Here is a 26,521-nt window from a genome sequence, read left to right as displayed (position 1 = left end):
CCACTGCACTACCCTAAACCCTAAAACATGACCCCCTACACTACCCAAACACAACTGCACTACCCTAAACCCTAAAACACGACCCCCTACACTACAAAAACAGCACTACACTACCTTAAAATCTGAAACACTACCCCCAGCATGACCCCCTATACTACACAAACACCAATGTACTATCCTCAACCCATAAACACTACCCCATACACTACACAAACACCACTGCACTACACTAAACCCTAAAACACTACCCCCAGCAGGACCCACTACACTACACAAACACCACTGCACTATCCTAAACCCTAAATCTACCCCCAGCACGACCCCCTACACTACCAAAACACCACTGCACTACCCTAAACCCTAAAACACCACCCTCTACACTACCCAAACACCACTGCGCTACCCTAAACCCTAAAACACTACCTCATCACAACCCCCTACACTACCCAAACACCACTGCGCTACCCTAAACCCTAAAACACGGCCCCCTACACTAACTACACAAACACCACTGCACTACCCTAAAACACGACCTACTACACTACCCAAACACCACCGCGCTACCCTAAACCCTAAAACACAACCAACAGCACGACCCCCTACATTACCCAAACACCACTGCGCTACCCTAAACCTAAAAACACTACCCTGAGTACGACCCCCTACACTACACAAACACCACTGCACTACCCTAAACCCTAAAACACTACCCCCAGCATGACCCCCTACACTACCCAAACACCACTGCACTACCCTAAACCCTAAAACACTACCCCCAGCACGACCCCCTACACTACCCAAACACCACTGCGCTACCCTAAACCCAAAAACACTACCCCCAGCACGACCCCCTACACTACACAAACACCACTGCACTACCCTAAACCCTAAAACACTACCCCCAGCATGACCTCCTACACTACCCAAACACCACCGCACCACCCTAAACCCTAAAACACTAACCCCAGAATGATCCCCTACACTACACAAACACTACTGCGCTACCCTAGACCCTAAAACACTACCCCCAGCACTACCCAAACACTAGACAAACACCACTGCGCTACCCTAAACCCTAAAAGACTACCACCAACACTACCCCCTACTCTACCCAAACACAACTGCGCTACCCTCAACCCTAAAACACTACCCCCATCACAACCCCCAACACTACCGAAACACCACTGTACTACCCTAAACCCTAAAACATGACCCCCTACACTACCCAAACACAACTGCACTACCCTAAACCCCAAATCAAGACCCCCTACACTACAAAAACACCACTACACTACCCTAAAATCTGAAACACTACTCCCAGCATGACCCCCTACACTACACAAACACCAATGTACTATCCTAAACCCATAAACACTACCCCATACACTACACAAACACCACTGCACTACACTAAACCCTAAAACACTACCCCCAGCAGGACCCACTACACTACACAAACACCACTGCATTATCCTAAACCCTAAATCTACCACCAGCACGACCCCCTACACTACCCAAACACCACTGCACTACGCTAAACCCTAAAACACTAACCCCAGTATGATCCCCTACACTACACAAACACCACTGCGCTACCCTAGACCCTAAAACACTACCCCCAGCACTACCCAAACACTAGACAAACACCACTGCGCACCCTAAACCCTAAAAGACTACCACCAACACTACCCCCTACTCTACCCAAACACAACTGCGCTACCATAAACCCTAAAACACTACCCCCATCACAACCCCCTACACTACCCAAACACCACTGCACTACCCTGAACCCTAAATCTACCCCCCGCACGACCCACACCACTACCCAAACACCACCGCGCTACCCTAAACCCAAAAACACTACCCCCAGCATGACCCCCTATATTACCCATACACCACTGCACCTACCCTAAACCCTAAAACACTACCCCCACCATGACCTCCTACACGACCCAAACACCACCGCACTATCCTAAACCCTAAAACACTACCCCCAGCACAACCCCCTACACTACCCAAACACCACTGCACTTCCCTAAACCCTACATCTACCCCCAGCACGACCCCTTACACTACCAAAATACAACTGCACGACCCTAAACCCGAAAACACGACCCCCTATACTACACAAACACCACTGCACTACACCAAACCCTAAAACACTACCCCCAGCATGACCACCTACACTACACAAACACCACTGCACTACCCTAAACCCTAAAACACTACCCCTACACTACACAAACACCACTGCACTACACTAAACCCTAAAACACTACCACCAGCACAACCCCCTACACTACCCAAACACCACTGCACTACCCTAAACCCTAAAACACTACCCCTACGCTACCCAAACACCACTGCACTACCCTAAACCCTAAAACACTACCCCCAGCAGGACCCCCTACACTACACAAACACCCCTGCGCTACCCTAAACCCTAAAACACGACCCCCTACACTACAAAAACAGCACTACACTACCTTAAAATCTGAAACACTACCCCCAGCATGACCCCCTATACTACACAAGCACCAATGTACTATCCTCAACCCATAAACACTACCCCATACACTACACAAACACCACTGCACTACACTAAACCCTAAAACACTACCCCCAGCAGGACCCACTACACTACACAAACACCACTGCACTATCCTAAACCCTAAATCTACCCCCAGCACGACCCCCTACACTACCAAAACACCACTGCACTACCCTAAACCCTAAAACACCACCCCCTACACTACCTAAACAACACTGCGCTACCCTAAATCCTAAAACAGTACCTCATCACAACCCCCTACACTACCCAAACACCACTGCGCTACCCTAAACCCTAAAACACGACCCCCTACACTACACAAACACCACTGCACTACCCTAAAACACGACCTACTACACGACCCAAACACCACCGCGCTACCCTAAACCCTAAAACACAACCAACAGCACGACCCCCTACATTACCCAAACACCACTGCGCTACCCTAAACCTAAAAACACTACCCTGAGTACGACCCCCTACACTCACAAACACCACTGCACTACCCTAAACCCTAAAACACTACCCCCAGCATGACCCCCTACACTACTCAAACACCAATGCACTACCCTAAACCCTAAAACACTTCCCCCAGCACGACCCCCTACACTACCCAAACACCACTGCGCTACCCTAAACCCAAAAACACTACCCCGAGCACGACCCCCTACACTACACAAACACCACTGCACTACCCTAAACCCTAAAACACTACCCCCAGCATGACCTCCTACACTACCCAAACACCACCGCACCACCCTAAACCCTAAAACACTACCCCAGTATGATCCCCTACACTACACAAACACTACTGCGCTACCCTAGACCCTAAAACACTACCCCCAGCACTACCCAAACACTAGACAAACACCACTGCGCTACCCTAAACCCTAAAAGACTACCACCAACACTACCCCCTACTCTACCCAAACACAACTGCGCTACCCTCAACCCTAAAACACTACCCCCATCACAACCCCCAACACTACCGAAACACCACTGTACTACCCTAAACCCTAAAACATGACCCCCTACACTACCCAAACACAACTGCACTACCCTAAACCCCAAATCAAGACCCCCTACACTACAAAAACACCACTACACTACCCTAAAATCTGAAACACTACTCCCAGCATGACCCCCTACACTACACAAACACCAATGTACTATCCTAAACCCATAAACACTACCCCATACACTACACAAACACCACTGCACTACACTAAACCCTAAAACACTACCCCCAGCAGGACCCACTACACTACACAAACACCACTGCATTATCCTAAACCCTAAATCTACCACCAGCACGACCCCCTACACTACCCAAACACCACTGCACTTCGCTAAACCCTAAAACACTAACCCCAGTATGATCCCCTACACTACACAAACACCACTGCGCTACCTTAGACCCTAAAACACTACCCCCAGCACTACCCAAACACTAGACAAACACCATTGCGCACCCTAAACCCTAAAAGACTACCACCAACACTACCCCCTACTCTACCCAAACACAACTGCGCTACCATAAACCCTAAAACACTACCCCCATCACAACCCCCTACACTACCCAAACACCACTGCACTACCCTGAACCCTAAATCTACCCCCAGCATGACCCCCTATATTACCCATACACCACTGCACCTACCCTAAACCCTAAAACACTACCCCCACCATGACCTCCTATACGACCCAAACACCACCGCACTATCCTAAACCCTAAAACACTACCCCAGCACAACCCCCTACACTACCCAAACACCACTGAACTTCCCTAAACCCTACATCTACCCCCAGCACGACCCCTTACACTACCAAAATACAACTGCACGACCCTAAACCCGAAAACACGACCCCCTATACTACACAAACACCACTGCACTACACCAAACCCTAAAACACTACCCCCAGCATGACCACCTACACTACACAAACACCACTGCACTACCCTAAACCCTAAAACACTACCCCTACACTACACAAACACCACTGCACTACACTAAACCCTAAAACACTACCACCAGCACAACCCCCTATACTACCCAAACACCACTGCACTACCCTAAACCCTAAAACACTACCCCTACGCTACCCAAACACCACTGCACTACCCTAAACCCTAAAACACTACCCCCAGCAGGACCCCCTACACTACACAAACACCCCTGCGCTACCCTAAATCCTAAATCTACCCACCGCATGACCCCCTACACTACCCAAAGACCACTGCGCTACCCTAAACCTAAAAACACTACCCCGAGTACGACCCCCTACACTACACAAACACCACTGCACTACTCTAAACCCTAACACACTACCCCCAGCATGACCCCCTACACTACCCAAACACCACTGCACTACCCTAAACCCTAAAATACTACCCCCAGCACGACCCCCTACACTACCCAAACAGCACTGCGCTACCCTAAACCCAAAAACACTACCCCGAGCACGACCCCCTACAGTACACAAACACCACTGCACTACCCTAAACCCTAAAACATGACCCCCACACTACCCAAACACAACTGCACTACCCTAAACTATAAAACACTACCACGAGCACAACCCTCTACACTACCCAAACACCACTGCGCTACCCTAAACCTAAAAACACTACCCCGAGTACGACCCCATACACTACACAAACACCACTGCACTACTCTAAACCCTAACACACTACCCCCAGCATGACCTCCTACACTACCCAAACACCACTGCACTACCCTAAACCCTAAAACACTACCCCCATCATGACCCCCTACACTACGCAAACACCACTGCGCTACCCTGAACCCTAAATCACCCCCGCACGACCCCCACCACTACCCAAACACCAACGCCCTACCCTAAACTCAAAAACACTACCCCCAGCATGACCCCCTACATTACCCAAACACCGCTGTGCTTCCCTAAACCCAAAAACACTACCCCGAGCACGAACCTCCACACTACCCAAACACCACTGCACTACCTAAACCCTACATCTATACCCAGCACGACCGCCTACACTACCAAAACACCACTGCGCTACCCTAAACCCTAAAACACTACCCCCATCACAACCCCCTACACTACCCAAGCACCACTGCACTTGCCTAAACCCAAAAACACTACCCCGAGCAATACACTCTATACTCCCCAAACACCACTGCAATACCTAAACCCTACATCTACCCCCAGCACGACCCCCTACACTACCAAAACACCACTGCACTACCCTAAATCCTAAAACACTACCCCCTACACTACACAAACACCACTGCGCTACCCTAAACCCTAAAACACTACCCCGAGCACAACCCTCTACACTACCCAAACACCACTGCGCTACCCTAAACCCTAAAACACTACCCACTTCACAACACCTTTCACTATCCAAACACCACTGCGCTATCGTAAACCCTAAAACACGACCCCCTACACTACACAAACACCACTGTACTACCCTAAAACACGACCCCCTACACTACCCAAACACCACCGCACTACCCTAAACCCTAAAACACTACCCCTACACTACCCAAACACCACTGCGCTACCCTAAACCCTAAAACACTAAACCCATCACAACCTGCTTATCTACCCAAACACCACTGCACTACCCTGAACACTAAAACACAACCCCCTACACTACACAAACACCACTGTACTACCCTATAACACGACCCCCTACAATACCCAAACACCACCACGCTACCCTAAACCCTAAAACACTACCCACAGCACGACCCCCTACATTACCCAAACACCACTTCTTTACCCTAAACCCAAAAACACTACCCCACCCCGAGAACGATCCCCTACACTACACAAACACCACTGCACTACCCTAACCCCTAAACCACTACCCCCAGCATGACCTCCTACACTACCCAAACACCACCGCACTACCCTAAACCCTAAAACACTACCCCAGCACGACCCCCTACATTACCTAAACACCACTGCGCTACCATAAACCCAAAAACACTACCACCAGCACGACCCCCTACACTACCCAAACACCACTGCACTACCCTAAACCCTAAAACATGACCCCCTACTCTACCCAAACACAACTGCACTACCCTAAACCCTAAAACACGACCCCCTACACTACAAAAACACCACTACACTACCCTAAAATCTGAAACACTATCCCCCTACACTACACAAACACCACTGCACTACACTAAACCCTAAAACACTACCCCTAGCAGGACCCACTACACTACACAAACACCACTGCACTATCCTAAACCCTAAATCTACACCCAGCATGACCCCCTACACTACCCAAACACCACTGCACTACACTAAACCCTAAAACACTAACCCCAGTATGATCCCCTACACTACACAAACACAACTGCGCTACCCTAGACACTAAAACACTACCCCCAACACTAGACAAACACCACTGCGCTACCCCAGACCCTAAAACACTACCCCCAACACTACCCAAACACCACTGCGCTACCCTAAACCCTAAAACACTACCCTCATCACAAACCCCTACACTACCCAAACACCACTGCGCTACTCTGAACCCTAAATCTACCCCCCGCACGACCCCCACCACTACCCAAACACCACCGCGCTACCCTAAACCCAAAAACACTACCCCCAGCATGAGCCCCTACATTACCCAAACACCACTGTGCTACCCTAAACCCAAAAACACTACCCCGAGCACGACCCTCTACACTACCCAAACACCACTGCACTACCTAAACCCTATATCTACCCCCAGCACAACCCCCTACACTACCAAAACACCACTGCACTACCCTAAACCCTAAAACACTAACCCCTACACTACCCAAACACCACTGCGCTACCCTAAACCCTAAAACACTACCTCATCACAACCCCCTACACTACCCAAACACCACTGCGCTACCCTGAACCCTAAAACACGACCCCCACACTACACAAACACCACTGTACTGCCCTAAAACATGACCTACTACACTAACCAAACACCACCGCGCTACCCTAAACCCTAAAACACAACCAACAGCATGACCCCCTACATTACCCAAACACCACTGCGCTACCCTAAACCCAAAAACACTACCCCGAGTACGACCCCCTACACTACACCATTGCACTACCATGAACCCTAAAACACTACCCCCAGCATGAACTCCTACACTACCCAAACACCACTCCACTACCCTAAACCCAAAAACACGACCCCCTACACTACAAAAACAGCACTACACTACCTTAAAATCTGAAACACTACCCCCAGCATGACCCCCTATACTACACAAACACCAATGTACTATCCTCAACCCATAAACACTACCCCATACACTACACAAACACCACTGCACTACACTAAACCCTAAAACACTACCCCCAGCAGGACCCACTACACTACACAAACACCACTGCACTATCCTAAACCCTAAATCTACCCCCAGCACGACCCCCTACACTACCAAAACACCACTGCACTACCCTAAACCCTAAAACACTACCCCCTACACTACCCAAACACCACTGCGCTACCCTAAACCCTAAAACACTACCTCATCACAACCCCCTACACTACCCAAACACCACTGCGCTACCCTAAACCCTAAAACACGACCCCCTACACTACACAAACACCACTGCACTACCCTAAAACACGACCTACTACACTACCCAAACACCACCGCGCTACCCTAAACCCTAAAACACAACCAACAGCACGACCCCCTACATTACCCAAACACCACTGCGCCACCCTAAACCCTAAAACACTAAACCCATCACAACCTGCTTATCTACCCAAACACCACTGCACTACCCTGAACCCTAAAACACGACCCCCTACACTACACAAACACCACTGTACTACCCTATAACACGACCCCCTACACTACCCAAACACCACCACGCTACCCTAAACCCTAAAACACTACCCACAGCACGACTCCCTACATAACCCAAACACCACTTCTTTACCCTAAACCCAAAAACACTACCCCACCCCGAGAACGACCCCCTACACTACACAAACACCACTGCACTACCCTAAACCCAAAAACACTACCCCCAGCATGACCTTCTACACTACCCAAACACCACCGCACTACCCTAAACACAAAAACACTACCCCCAGCATGACCCTCTACACTACACAACCACCACTGCACTACCCTAAACCCTAAAACACTATCCCCAGCATGACCTCCTACACTACCCAAACACCACCGCACCACCCTAAACCCTAAAACACTACCCCCAGAACGACCCCCTACATTACCCAAACACCACTGCGCTACCATAAACCCAAAAACACTACCACCAGCACGACCCCCTACACTACCCAAACACCACTGCACTACCCTAAACCCTAAAACATGACCCCCTACACTACCCAAACACAACTGCACTACCCTAAACCCTAAAACACGACCCCCTACACTACAAAAACACCACTACACTCCCCTAAAATCTGAAACACTATCCCCTACACTACACAAACACCACTGCACTACACTAAACCCTAAAACACTACCCCTAGCAGGACCCACTACACTACACAAACACCACTGCACTATCCTAAACCCTAAATCTACCCCCAGCAAGACCCCCTACACTACCCAAACACCACTGCACTACACTAAACCCTAAAACACTAACCCCAGTATGATCCCCTACACTACACAAACACCACTGCGCTACCCTAGACCCTAAAACACTACCCCCAACACTAGACAAACACCACTGTGCTACCCTAAACCCTAAAACACTCCAACCAACACTGCCCCCTACACTACCCAAACACCACTGCGCTACCCTAAACCCTAAAACACTACCCTCATCACAAACCCCTACCCTACCCAAACACCACTGCGCTACTCTGAACCCTAAATCTACCCCCCGCACGACCCCCACCACTACCCAAACACCACCGCACTACCCTAAACCCAAAAACACTACCCCCAGCATGAGCCCCTACATTACCCAAACACCACTGTGCTACCTTAAACCCAAAAACACTACCCCGAGCACGACCCTCTACACTACCCAAACACCACTGCACTACCTAAACCCTATATCTACCCCCAGCACAACCCCCTACACTACCAAAACACCACTGCACTACCCTAAACCCTAAAACATTAACCCCTACACTACCCAAACACCACTGCGCTACCCTAAACCCTAAAACACTACCTCATCACAACCCCCTACACTACCCAAACACCACTGCGCTACCCTGAACCCTAAAACACGACCCCCTACACTACACAAACACCACTGTACTGCCCTAAAACATGACCTACTACACTACCCAAACACTACCGCGCTACCCTAAACCCTAAAACACAACCAACAGCATGACCCCCTACATTACCCAAACACCACTGCGCTACCCTAAACCCAAAAACGCTACCCCGAGTACGACCCCCTACACTACACCACTGCACTACCATGAACCCTAAAACACTACCCCCAGCATGACCTCCTACACTACCCAAACACCACTCCGCTACCCTAAACCCTAAAACACTACCACCAGCACGACCCCCTTCACTACCCAAACACCACTGCGCTACCCTAAACCCAAAAACACTACCTCGAGCTCGATCCCCTACACTACACAAACACTACTGCACTACCCTAAACCCTACAACACTACCCCCAGCATAACCTCCTACACTACCCAAACACCACCGCACCACCCTAAACCCTAAAACACTACCCCCAGCACGACCCCCTACATTACCCAAACACCACTACGCTACCCTAAACCCAAAAACACTACCACCAGCACAACCCCCTACACTACTGAAACACCACTGCACTACCCTAAACCCTAAAACATGACCCCCTACACTACCCAAACACAACTGCACTACCCTAAACCCTAAAACACGACCCCATACACTACAAAAACAGCACTACACTACCTTAAAATCTGAAACACTACCCCCAGCATGACCCCCTACACTACACAAACACCAATGTACTATCCTCAACCCATAAACACTACCCCATACACTACACAAACACCACTGCACTACACTAAACCCTAAAACACTACCCCCAGCAGGACCCACTACACTACACAAACACCACTGCACTATCCTAAACCCTAAATCTACCCCCAGCACGACCCCCTACACTACCAAAACACCACTGCACTACCCTAAACCCTAAAACACTACCCCCTACACTACCCAAACACCACTGCGCTACCCTAAACCCTAAAACACTACCTCATCACAACCCCCTACACTACCCAAACACCACTGCGCTACCCTAAACCCTAACACACGACCCCCTACACTACACAAACACCACTGCACTACCCTAAAACACGACCTACTACACTACCCAAACACCACCGCGCTACCCTAAACCCTAAAACACAACCAACAGCACGACTCCCTACGTTACCCAAACACCACTGCGCTACCCTAAACCTAAAAACACTACCCCGAGTACAACCCCCTACACTACACAAACACCCCTGCACTACCCTACACCCTAAAACACTACCCCCAGCATGACCTCCTACACTACCCAAACACCACTGCACTACCCTAAACCCTAAAACACTACCCCCAGCACGACCCCCTACACTACCCAAACACTACTGCGCTACCCTAAACCCAAAAGCACTACCCCGAGGACGACCCCCTACACTACACAAACACCACTGCACTACCCTAAACCCTAAAACACTACCCCCAGCATGACCTCCTACACTACTCAAACACCACCGCACCACCCTAAACCCTAAAACACTACCCCCAGCACGACCCCCTACATGACCCAAACACAACTGCTCTACCCTAAACCCAAAAACACTACCACCAGCACGACCCCCTACACTACCGAAACACCACTGTACTACCCTAAAACATGACCCCCACACTACCCAAACACAACTGCACTACCCTAAACTATAAAACACTACCCCGAGCACAACCCTCTACACTACCCAAACACCACTGCGCTACCCTAAACCCGAAAACACTACCCACTTCACAACACCTTTCACTATCCAAACACCACTGCGCTACCCTGAACCCTAAAACACGACCCCCTACACTACACAAACACCACTGTACTACCCTAAAACACGACCCCCTACACTACCCAAACACCACCGCGCTACCCTAAACCCTAAAACACTACCCACAGCACGAACCCCTACATTACCAAAACACTACTGCGCTACCCTAATTCCAAAAACACTACCCCGAGAACAACCCCCTACACTACACAAACACCACTGCACTACCCTAAAACCCTAAAACACTATCCCTACACTACCCAAACACCACTGCGCTACCCTAAACCCTAAAACACTAAACCATCACAACCTGCTTATCTACCCAAACACCACTGCACTACCCTGAACCCTAAAACACGACCCCCTACACTACACAAACACCACTGTCCTACCCTATAACACGACCCCCTACACTACCCAAACACCACCACGCTACCCTAAACCCTAAAACACTACCCACAGCACGACCCCCTACATTACCCAAACACCATTTCTTTACCCTAAACCCAAAAACCCTTCCCCGAGAACGACCCCCTACACTACACAAACACCACTGCACTACCCTAAACCCTAAAACACTACCCCCAGCATGACCTCCTACACTACTCAAACACAACCACACTACCCTAAACACAAAAACACTACCCCAGCATGACCCCCTATACTACACAACCACCACTGCACTACCCTAAACCCTAAAACACTACCCCCAGCATGACCTCCTACACTACCCAAACACCACCGCACCACCCTAAACCCTAAAACACTACCCCCAGCACGACCCCCTACATTACCCAAACACCACTGCGCTACCATAAACCCAAAAACACTACCACCAGCAGGACCCCCTACACTACCCAAACACCACTGCACTACCCTAAACCCTAAAACATGACCCTCTACACTACCCAAACACAACTGCACTAACCTAAACCCTAAAACACGACCCCCTACACTACAAAAACACCACTACACTACCCTAAAATCTGAAACACTATCCCCTACACTACACAAACACCACTGCACTACACTAAACCCTAAAACACTACCCCTAGCAGGACCCACTACACTACACAAACAACACTGCACTATCCTAAACCCTAAATCTACCCCCAGCACGACCCCCTACACTACCCAAACACCACTGCACTACACTAAACCCTAAAACACTAACCCCAGTATGATCCACTACACTACACAAACACCACTGCGCTACCCTAGACCCTAAAACACTACCCCCAACACTAGACAAACACCACTGCGCTACCCTAAACCCTAAAACACTACAACCAACACTGCCCCCTACACTACCCAAACACCACTGCACTACCCTAAACCCTAAAACACTACCCTCATCACAAACCCCTACACTACCCAAACACCACTGCGCTACTCTGAACCCTAAATCTACCCCCGCACGACCCCCACCACTACCCAAATACCACCGCGCTACCCTAAACCCAAAAACACTACCCCCAGCATGAGCCCCTACATTACCCAAACACCACTGTGCTACCCTAAACCCAAAAACACTACCACGAGCACGACCCTCTACCATACCCAAACACCACTGTACTACCCTAAACCCTAAAACACTACCCCCTACACTACCCAAACACCACTGCGCTACCCTAAACCCTAAAACACTACCTCATCACAACCCCCTACACTACCCAAACACCACTGCGCTACCCTGAACCCTAAAACACGACCCCCTACACTACACAAACACCACTGTACTGCCCTAAAACACGACCTACTACACTACCCAAACACCACCGCACTACCCTAAATCCTAAAACACAACCAACAGCACCACCCCCTACATTACCCAAACACCACTGTGCTACCCTAAACCCAAAAACACTACCCCGAGTACGACCCCCTACACTACACCACTGCACTACCATAAACCCTAAAACACTACCCCCAGCATGACCTCCTACACTACCCAAACACCACTCCACTACCCTAAACACTAAAACACTACCACCAGCATGACCCCCTACACTACCCAAACACCACTGCGCTACCCTAAACCCAAAAACACTACCTCGAGCACGATCCCCTACACTACACAAACACCACTGCACTACCCTAAACCCTAAAACACTACCCCTAGCATGACCTCCTACACTACCCAAACACCATCGCACCACCCTAAACCCTAAAAGACTACCCCCAGCACGACCCCCTACATTACCCAAACACCACTGCGCTACCTTAAACCCAAAAACACTACCACCAGCACAACCCCCTACACTACTGAAACACCACTGCACTACCCTAAACCCTAAAACATGACCCCCTACACTACCCAAACACAACTGCACTACCCTAAACCCTAAAACACGACCCCCTACACTACAAAAACAGCACTACACTACCTTAAAATCTGAAACACTACCCCCAGCATGACCCCCTATACTACACAAACACCAATGTACTATCCTCAACCCATAAACACTACCCTATACACTACACAAACACCACTGCACTACACTAAACCCTAAAACACTACCCCCAGCAGGACCCACTACACTACACAAACACCACTGCACTATCCTAAACCCTAAATCTACCCCCAGCACGACCCCCTACACTACCAAAACACCACTGCACTACCCTAAACCCTAAAACACCACCCCCTACACTACCCAAACACCACTGCGCTACCCTAAACCCTAAAACACTACCTCATCACAACCCCCTACACTACCCAAACACCACTGCGCTACCCTAAACCCTAAAACACGGCCCCCTACACTAACTACACAAACACCACTGCACTACCCTAAAACACGACCTACTACACTACCCAAACACCACCGCGCTACCCTAAACCCTAAAACACAACCAACAGCACGACCCCCTACATTACCCAAACACCACTGCGCTACCCTAAACCTAAAAACACTACCCTGAGTACGACCCCCTACACTACATAAACACCACTGCACTACCCTAAACCCTAAAACACTACCCCCAGCATGACCCCCTACACTACCCAAACACCACTGCACTACCCTAAACCCTAAAACACTACCCCCAGCACGACCCCCTACACTACCCAAACACCACTGCGCTACCCTAAACCCCAAAACACTACCCCCAGCACGACCCCTACACTACACAAACACCACTGCACTACCCTAAACCCTAAAACACTACCCCCAGCATGACCTCCTACACTACCCAAACACCACCGCACCACCCTAAACCCTAAAACACTAACCCCAGAATGATCCCCTACACTACACAAACACTACTGCGCTACCCTAGACCCTAAAACACTACCCCCAGCACTACCCAAACACTAGACAAACACCACTGCGCTACCCTAAACCCTAAAAGACTACCACCAACACTACCCCCTACTCTACCCAAACACAACTGCGCTACCCTCAACCCTAAAACACTACCCCCATCACAACCCCCAACACTACCGAAACACCACTGTACTACCCTAAACCCTAAAACATGACCCCCTACACTACCCAAACACAACTGCACTACCCTAAACCCCAAATCAAGACCCCCTACACTACAAAAACACCACTACACTACCCTAAAATCTGAAACACTACTCCCAGCATGACCCCCTACACTACACAAACACCAATGTACTATCCTAAACCCATAAACACTACCCCATACACTACACAAACACCACTGCACTACACTAAACCCTAAAACACTACCCCCACCATGACCTCCTACACGACCCAAACACCACCGCACTATCCTAAACCCTAAAACACTACCCCCAACACGACCCCCTACACTACCCAAACACCACTGCACTTCCCTAAACCCTACATCTACCCCCAGCACGACCCCTTACACTACCAAAATACAACTGCACGACCCTAAACCCGAAAACACGACCCCCTATACTACACAAACACCACTGCACTACACCAAACCCTAAAACACTACCACCAGCACAACCCCCTACACTACCCAAACACCACTGCACTACCCTAAACCCTAAAACACTACCCCTACGCTACCCAAACACCACTGCACTACCCTAAACCCTAAAACACTACCCCCAGCAGGACCCCCTACACTACACAAACACCCCTGCGCTACCCTAAATCCTAAATCTACCCACCGCATGACCCCCTACACTACCCAAAGACCACTGCGCTACCCTAAACCTAAAAACACTACCCCGAGTACGACCCCCTACACTACACAAACACCACTGCACTACTCTAAACCCTAACACACTACCCCCAGCATGACCTCCTACACTACCCAAACACCACTGCACTACCCTAAACCCTAAAACACTACCCCCAGCACGACCCCCTACACTACCCAAACACCACTGCGCTACCCTAAACCCAAAAACACTACCCCGAGCACGACCCCCTACACTACACAAACACCACTGCACTACCCTAAACCCTAAAGCACTACCCCCAGCATTACCTCCTACACTACCCAAACACCACCGCACCACCCTAAACCCTAAAACACAACCCACAGCACGACCCCCTACATTACCCAAACACCACTTCTTTACCCTAAACCCAAAAACACTACCCCGAGAACGACCCCCTACACTACACAAACACCACTGCACTACCCTAAACCCTAAAACACTACCCCCAGCATGACCTCCTACACTACTCAAACACCACCACACTACCCTAAACACAAAAACACTACCCCCAGCATGACCCCCTACACTACACTACCACCACTGCACTACCCTAAACCCTAAAACACTACCCCCAGCATGACCTCCTACACTACCCAAACACCACCGCACCACCCTAAACCCTAAAACACTACCCCCAGCACGACCCCCTACATTACCCAAACACCACTGCGCTACCATAAACCCAAAAACACTACCACCAGCACGACCCCCTACACTACCCAAACACCACTGCACTACCCTAAACCCTAAAACATGACCCCCTACACTACCCAAACACAACTGCACTAACCTAAACCCTAAAACACGACCCCCTACACTACAAAAACACCACTACACTACCCTAAAATCTGAAACACTATCCCCTACACTACACAAACACCACTAAACTACACTAAACCCTAAAACACTACCCCTAGCAGGACCCACTACACTACACAAACACCACTGCACTATCCTAAACCCTAAATCTACCCCCAGCACGACCTCTACACTACCCAAACACCACTGCACTACACTAAACCCTAAAACACTAACCCCAGTATGATCCCCTACACTACACAAACACCACTGCGCTACCCTAGACCCTAAAACACTACCCCAACACTAGACAAACACCACTGCGCTACCCTAAACCCTAAAACACTACAACCAACACTGCCCCCTACACTACCCAAACACCACTGCGCTACCCTAAACCCTAAAACACTACCCTCATCACAAACCCCTACACTACCCAAACACCACTGCGCTACTCTGAACCCTAAATCTACCCCCCGCACGACCCCCACCACTACCCAAACACCACTGCGCTACCCTAAACCCAAAAACACTACCCCCAGCATGAGCCCCTACATTACCCAAACACCACTGTGCTACCCTAAACACAAAAACACTACCCTGAGCACGACCCTCTACACTACCCAAACACCACTGCACTACCTAAACCCTATATCTACCCCAGCACAACCCCCTACACTACCAAAACACCACTGCACTACCCTAAACCCTAAAACACTACCCCCTACACTACCCAAACACCACTGCGCTACCCTAAACCCTAAAACACTACCTCATCACAACCCCCTACACTACCCAAACACCACTGCGCTACCCTGAACCCTAAAACTCGACCCCCTACACTACACAAACACCACTGTACTGCCCTAAAACACGACCTACTACACTACCCAAACACCATCGCGCTATCCTAACTCCTAAAACACAACCAACAGCACGACCCCCTACATTACCCAAACACCACTGCGCTACCCTAAACCCAAAAACACTACCCCGAGTACGACCCCCTACACTACACCACTGCACTACCATAAACCCTAAAACACTACCACCAGCATGACCTCCTACACTACCCAAACACCACTCCACTACCCTAAACCCTAAAACACTACCACCAGCACGACCCCTTACACTACCCAAACACCACTGCGCTACCCTAAACCCCAAAACACTACCTCGAGCACCATCCCCTACACTACACAAACACCACTGCACTACCCTAAACCCTAAAACACTACCCCCAGCATGACCTCCTACACTACCCAAACACCACCGCACCACCCTAAACCCTAAAACACTACCCCCAGCACGACCCCCTACATTACCCAAACACCACTGCGCTACCCTAAACCCAAAAACACTACCACCAGCACAACCCCCTACACTACTGAAACACCACTGCACTACCCTAAACCCTAAAACACGACCCCCTACACTACAAAAACAGCACTACACTACCTTAAAATCTGAAACACTACCCCCAGCATGACCCCCTATACTACACAAACACCAATGTACTATCCTCAACCCATAAACACTACCCCATACACTACACAAACACCACTGCACTACACTAAACCCTAAAACACTACCCCCAGCAGGACCCACTACACTACACAAACACCACTGCACTATCCTAAACCCTAAATCTACCCCCAGCACGACCCCCTACACTACCAAAACACCACTGCACTACCCTAAACCCTAAAACACCACCCCCTACACTACCCAAACACCACTGCGCTACCCTAAACCCTAAAACACTACCTCATCACAATCCCCTACACTACCCAAACACCACTGCGCTACCCTAAACCCTAAAACACGGCCCCCTACACTACACAAACACCACTGCACTACCCTAAAACACGACCTACTACACTACCCAAACACCACCGCGCTACCCTAAACCCTAAAACACAACCAACAGCACGACCCCCTACATTACCCAAACACCACTGCGCTACCCTAAACCTAAAAACACTACCCTGAGTACGACCCCCTACACTACACAAACACCACTGCACTACCCTAAACCCTAAAACACTACCCCCAGCATGACCCCCTACACTACCCAAACACCACTGCACTACCCTAAACCCTAAAACACTACCCCCAGCACGACCCCCTACACTACCCAAACACCACTGCGCTACCCTAAACCCAAAAACACTACCCCCAGCACGACCCCCTACACTACACAAACACCACTGCACTACCCTAAACCCTAAAACACTACCCCCAGCATGACCTCCTACACTACCCAAACACCACCGCACCACCCTAAACCCTAAAACACTAACCCCAGAATGATCCCCTACACTACACAAACACTACTGCGCTACCCTAGACCCTAAAACACTACCCCCAGCACTACCCAAACACTAGACAAACACCACTGCGCTACCCTAAACCCTAAAAGACTACCACCAACACTACCCCCTACTCTACCCAAACACAACTGCGCTACCCTCAACCCTAAAACACTACCCCCATCACAACCCCCAACACTACCGAAACACCACTGTACTACCCTAAACCCTAAAACATGACCCCCTACACTACCCAAACACAACTGCACTACCCTAAACCCCAAATCAAGACCCCCTACACTACAAAAACACCACTACACTACCCTAAAATCTGAAACACTACTCCCAGCATGACCCCCTACACTACACAAACACCAATGTACTATCCTAAACCCATAAACACTACCCCATACACTACACAAACACCACTGCACTACACTAAACCCTAAAACACTACCCCCACCATGACCTCCTACACGACCCAAACACCACCGCACTATCCTAAACCCTAAAACACTACCCCCAACACGACCCCCTACACTACCCAAACACCACTGCACTTCCCTAAACCCTACATCTACCCCCAGCACGACCCCTTACACTACCAAAATACAACTGCACGACCCTAAACCCGAAAACACGACCCCCTATACTACACAAACACCACTGCACTACACCAAACCCTAAAACACTACCCCCAGCATGACCACCTACACTACACAAACCACTGCACTACCCTAAACCCTAAAACACTACCCCTACACTACACAAACACCACTGCACTACACTAAACCCTAAAACACTACCACCAGCACAACCCCCTACACTACCCAAACACCACTGCACTACCCTAAACCCTAAAACACTACCCCTACGCTACCCAAACACCACTGCACTACCCTAAACCCTAAAACACTACCCCCAGCAGGACCCCCTACACTACACAAACACCACTGCGCTACCCTAAACCCTAAAACACTACCTCATCACAACCCCCTACACTACCCAAACACCACTGCGCTACCCTGAACCCTAAAACACGACCCCCTACACTACACAAACACCACTGTACTGCCCTAAAACACGACCTACTACACTACCCAAACACCACCGCGCTACCCTAAATCCTAAAACACAACCAACAGCACGACCCCCTACATTACCCAAACACCACTGCGCTACCCTAAACCCAAAAACACTACCCCGAGTACGACCCCCTACACTACACCACTGCACTACCATAAACCCAAAAAAACTACCACCAGCATGACCTCCTACACTACCCAAACACCACTCCACTGCCCTAAACCCTAAAACACTACCACCAGCACGACCCCCTACACTACCCAAACACCACTGCGCTACCCTAAACCCAAAAACACTACCTCGAGCACCATCCCCTACACTACACAAACACCACTGCACTACCCTAAACCCTAAAACACTACCCCCAGCATGACCTCCTACACTACCCAAACACCACCGCACCACCCTAAACCCTAAAACACTACCCCCAGCACGACCCCCTACATTACCCAAACACCACTGCGCTACCCTAAACCCAAAAACACTACCACCAGCACAACCCCCTACACTACTGAAACACCACTGCACTACCCTAAACCCTAAAACACGACCCCCTACACTACAAAAACAGCACTACACTACCTTAAAATCTGAAACACTACCCCCAGCATGACCCCCTATACTACACAAACACCAATGTACTATCCTCAACCCATAAACACTACCCCATACACTACACAAACACCACTGCACTACACTAAACCCTAAAACACTACCCCCAGCAGGACCCACTACACTACACAAACACCACTGCACTATCCTAAACCCTAAATCTACCCCCAGCACGACCCCCTACACTACCAAAACACCACTGCACTACCCTAAAGCCTAAAACACCACCCCCTACACTACCCAAACACCACTGCGCTACCCTAAACCCTAAAACACTACCTCATCACAACCCCCTACACTACCCAAACACCACTGCGCTACCCTAAACCCTAAAACACGGCCCCCTACACTACACAAACACCACTGCACTACCCTAAAACACGACCTACTACACTACCCAAACACCACCGCGCTACCCTAAACCCTAAAACACAACCAACAGCACGACCCCCTACATTACCCAAACACCACTGCGCTACCCTAAACCTAAAAACACTACCCTGAGTACGACCCCCTACACTACACAAACACCACTGCACTACCCTAAACCCTAAAACACTACCCCCAGCATGACCCCCTACACTACCCAAACACCACTGCACTACCCTAAACCCTAAAAAACTACCCCCAGCACGACCCCCTCCACTACCCAAACACCACTGCGCTACCCTAAACCCAAAAACACTACCCCCAGCACGACCCCCTACACTACACAAACACCACTGCACTACCCTAAACCCTAAAACACTACCCCCAGCATGACCTCCTACACTACCCAAACACCACCGCACCACCCTAAACCCTAAAACACTAACCCCAGAATGATCCCCTACACTACACAAACACTACTGCGCTACCCTAGACCCTAAAACACTACCCCCAGCACTACCCAAACACTAGACAAACACCACTGCGCTACCCTAAACCCTAAAAGACTACCACCAACACTACCCCCTACTCTACCCAAACACAACTGCGCTACCCTCAACCCTAAAACACTACCCCCATCACAACCCCCAACACTACCGAAACACCACTGTACTACCCTAAACCCTAAAACATGACCCCCTACACTACCCAAACACAACTGCACTACCCTAAACCCCAAATCAAGACCCCCTACACTACAAAAACACCACTACACTACCCGAAAATCTGAAACACTACTCCCAGCATGACCCCCTACACTACACAAACACCAATGTACTATCCTAAACCCATAAACACTACCCCATACACTACACAAACACCACTGCACTACACTAAACCCTAAAACACTACCCCCACCATGACCTCCTACACGACCCAAACACCACCGCACTATCCTAAACCCTAAAACACTACCCCCAACACGACCCCCTACACTACCCAAACACCACTGCACTTCCCTAAACCCTACATCTACCCCCAGCACGACCCCTTACACTACCAAAATACAACTGCACGACCCTAAACCCGAAAACACGACCCCCTATACTACACAAACACCACTGCACTACACCAAACCCTAAAACACTACCCCCAGCATGACCACCTACACTACACAAACCACTGCACTACCCTAAACCCTAAAACACTACCCCTACACTACACAAACACCACTGCACTACACTAAACCCTAAAACACTACCACCAGCACAACCCCCTACACTACCCAAACACCACTGCACTACCCTAAACCCTAAAACACTATCCCTACGCTACCCAAACACCACTGCACTACCCTAAACCCTAAAACACTACCCCCAGCAGGACCCCCTACACTACACAAACACCCCTGCGCTACCCTAAATCCTAAATCTACCCACCGCATGACCCCCTACACTACCCAAAGACCACTGCGCTACCCTAAACCTAAAAACACTACCCCGAGTACGACCCCCTACACTACACAAACACCACTGCACTACTCTAAACCCTAACACACTACCCCCAGCATGACCTCCTACACTACCCAAACACCACTGCACTACCCTAAACCCTAAAACACTACCCCCAGCACGACCCCCTACACTACCCAAACACCACTGCGCTACCCTAAACCCAAAAACACTACCCCGAGCACGACCCCCTACACTACACAAACACCACTGCACTACCCTAAACCCTAAAGCACTACCCCCAGCATTACCTCCTACACTACCCAAACACCACCGCACCACCCTAAACCCTAAAACACAACCCACAGCACGACCCCCTACATTACCCAAACACCACTTCTTTACCCTAAACCCAAAAACACTACCCCGAGAACGACCCCCTACACTACACAAACACCACTGCACTACCCTAAACCCTAAAACACTACCCCCAGCATGACCTCCTACACTACTCAAACACCACCACACTACCCTAAACACAAAAACACTACCCCCAGCATGACCCCCTACACTACACTACCACCACTGCACTACCCTAAACCCTAAAACACTACCCCCAGCATGACCTCCTACACTACCCAAACACCACCGCACCACCCTAAACCCTAAAACACTACCCCCAGCACGACCCCCTACATTACCCAAACACCACTGCGCTACCATAAACCCAAAAACACTACCACCAGCACGACCCCCTACACTACCCAAACACCACTGCACTACCCTAAACCCTAAAACATGACCCCCTACACTACCCAAACACAACTGCACTAACCTAAACCCTAAAACACGACCCCCTACACTACAAAAACACCACTACACTACCCTAAAATCTGAAACACTATCCCCTACACTACACAAACACCACTAAACTACACTAAACCCTTAAACACTACCCCTAGCAGGACCCACTACACTACACAAACACCACTGCACTATCCTAAACCCTAAATCTACCCCCAGCACGACCCCCTACACTACCCAAACACCACTGCACTACACTAAACCCTAAAACACTAACCCCAGTATGATCCCCTACACTACACAAACACCACTGCGCTACCCTAGACCCTAAAACACTGCCCCCAACACTAGACAAACACCACTGCGCTACCCTAAACCCTAAAACACTACAACCAACACTGCCCCCTACACTACCCAAACACCACTGCGCTACCCTAAACCCTAAAACACTACCCTCATCACAAACCCCTACACTACCCAAACACCACTGCGCTACTCTGAACCCTAAATCTACCCCCCGCACGACCCCCACCACTACCCAAACACCACTGCGCTACCCTAAACCCAAAAACACTACCCCCAGCATGAGCCCCTACATTACCCAAACACCACTGTGCTACCCTAAACACAAAAACACTACCCCGAGCACGACCCTCTACACTACCCAAACACCACTGCACTACCTAAACCCTATATCTACCCCAGCACAACCCCCTACACTACCAAAACACCACTGCACTACCCTAAACCCTAAAACACTACCCCCTACACTACCCAAACACCACTGCGCTACCCTAAACCCTAAAACACTACCTCATCACAACCCCCTACACTACACAAACACCACTGCGCTACCCTGAACCCTAAAACACGACCCCCTACACTACACAAACACCACTGTACTGCCCTAAAACACGACCTACTACACTACCCAAACACCACCGCGCTACCCTAAATCCTAAAACACAACCAACAGCACGACCCCCTACATTACCCAAACACCACTGCGCTACCCTAAACCCAAAAACACTACCCCGAGTACGACCCCCTACACTACACCACTGCACTACCATAAACCCTAAAACACTACCACCAGCATGACCTCCTACACTACCCAAACACCACTCCACTACCCTAAACCCTAAAACACTACCACCAGCACGACCCCCTACACTACCCAAACACCACTGCGCTACCCTAAACCCAAAAACACTACCTCGAGCACCATCCCCTACACTACACAAACACCACTGCACTACCCTAAACCCTAAAACACTACCCCCAGCATGACCTCCTACACTACCCAAACACCACCGCACCACCCTAAACCCTAAAACACTACCCCAGCACGACCCCCTACATTACCCAAACACCACTGCGCTACCCTAAACCCAAAAACACTACCACCAGCACAACCCCCTACACTACTGAAACACCACTGCACTACCCTAAACCCTAAAACACGACCCCCTACACTACAAAAACAGCACTACACTACCTTAAAATCTGAAACACTACCCCCAGCATGACCCCCTATACTACACAAACACCAATGTACTATCCTCAACCCATAAACACTACCCCATACACTACACAAACACCACTGCACTACACTAAACCCTAAAACACTACCCCCAGCAGGACCCACTACACTACACAAACACCACTGCACTATCCTAAACCCTAAATCTACCCCCAGCACGACCCCCTACACTACCAAAACACCACTGCACTACCCTAAACCCTAAAACACCACCCCCTACACTACCCAAACAACACTGCGCTACCCTAAACCCTAAAATAGTACCTCATCACAACCCCCTACACTACCCAAACATCACTGCGCTACCCTAAACCCTAAAACACGACCCCCTACACTACACAAACACCACTGCACTACCCTAAAACACGACCTACTACACTACCCAAACACCACCGCGCTACCCTAAACCGTAAAACACAACCAACAGCACGACCCCCTACATTACCCAAACACCACTGCGCTACCCGAAACCTAAAAACACTACCCTGAGTACGACCCCCTACACTACACAAACACCACTGCACTACCCTAAACCCTAAAACACTACCCCCAGCATGACCCCCTACACTACCCAAACACCACTGCACTACCCTAAACCCTAAAACACTACCTCCAGCACGACCCCCTACACTACCCAAACACCACTGCGCTACCCTAAACCCAAAAACACTACCCCGAGCACGACCCCCTACACTACACAAACACCACTGCACTACCCTAAACCCTAAAACACTACCCCCAGCATGACCTCCTACACTACCCAAACACCACCGCACCACCCTAAACCCTAAAACACTACCCCAGTATGATCCCCTACACTACACAAACACTACTGCGCTACCCTAGACCCTAAAACACTACCCCCAGCACTACCCAAACACTAGACAAACACCACTGCGCTACCCTAAACCCTAAAAGACTACCACCAACACTACCCCCTACTCTACCCAAACACAACTGCGCTACCCTCAACCCTAAAACACTACCCCCATCACAACCCCCAACACTACCGAAACACCACTGTACTACCCTAAACCCTAAAACATGACCCCCTACACTACCCAAACACAACTGCACTACCCTAAACCCCAAATCAAGACCCCCTACACTACAAAAACACCACTACACTACCCTAAAATCTGAAACACTACTCCCAGCATGACCCCCTACACTACACAAACACCAATGTACTATCCTAAACCCATAAACACTACCCCATACACTACACAAACACCACTGCACTACACTAAACCCTAAAACACTACCCCCAGCAGGACCCACTACACTACACAAACACCACTGCATTATCCTAAACCCTAAATCTACCACCAGCACGACCCCCTACACTACCCAAACACCACTGCACTACGCTAAACCCTAAAACACTAACCCCAGTATGATCCCCTACACTACACAAACACCACTGCGCTACCCTAGACCCTAAAACACTACCCCCAGCACTACCCAAACACTAGACAAACACCACTGCGCACCGTAAACCCTAAAAGACTACCACCAACACTACCCCCTACTCTACCCAAACACAACTGCGCTACCATAAACCCTAAAACACTACCCCCATCACAACCCCCTACACTACCCAAACACCACTGCACTACCCTGAACCCTAAATCTACCCCCCGCACGACCCACACCACTACCCAAACACCACCGCGCTACCCTAAACCCAAAAACACTACCCCCAGCATGACCCCCTATATTACCCATACACCACTGCACCTACCCTAAACCCTAAAACACTACCCCCACCATGACCTCCTACACGACCCAAACACCAC

This window comes from Triturus cristatus, chromosome 1_1 (assembly GCF_964204655.1).
Source record: "Triturus cristatus chromosome 1_1, aTriCri1.1, whole genome shotgun sequence".
Taxonomy (NCBI): Eukaryota; Metazoa; Chordata; class Amphibia; order Caudata; family Salamandridae; genus Triturus; species Triturus cristatus.
The sequence above is the reverse complement of the archived record's forward strand: the minus strand, read 5'-3'. Positions refer to the sequence as shown.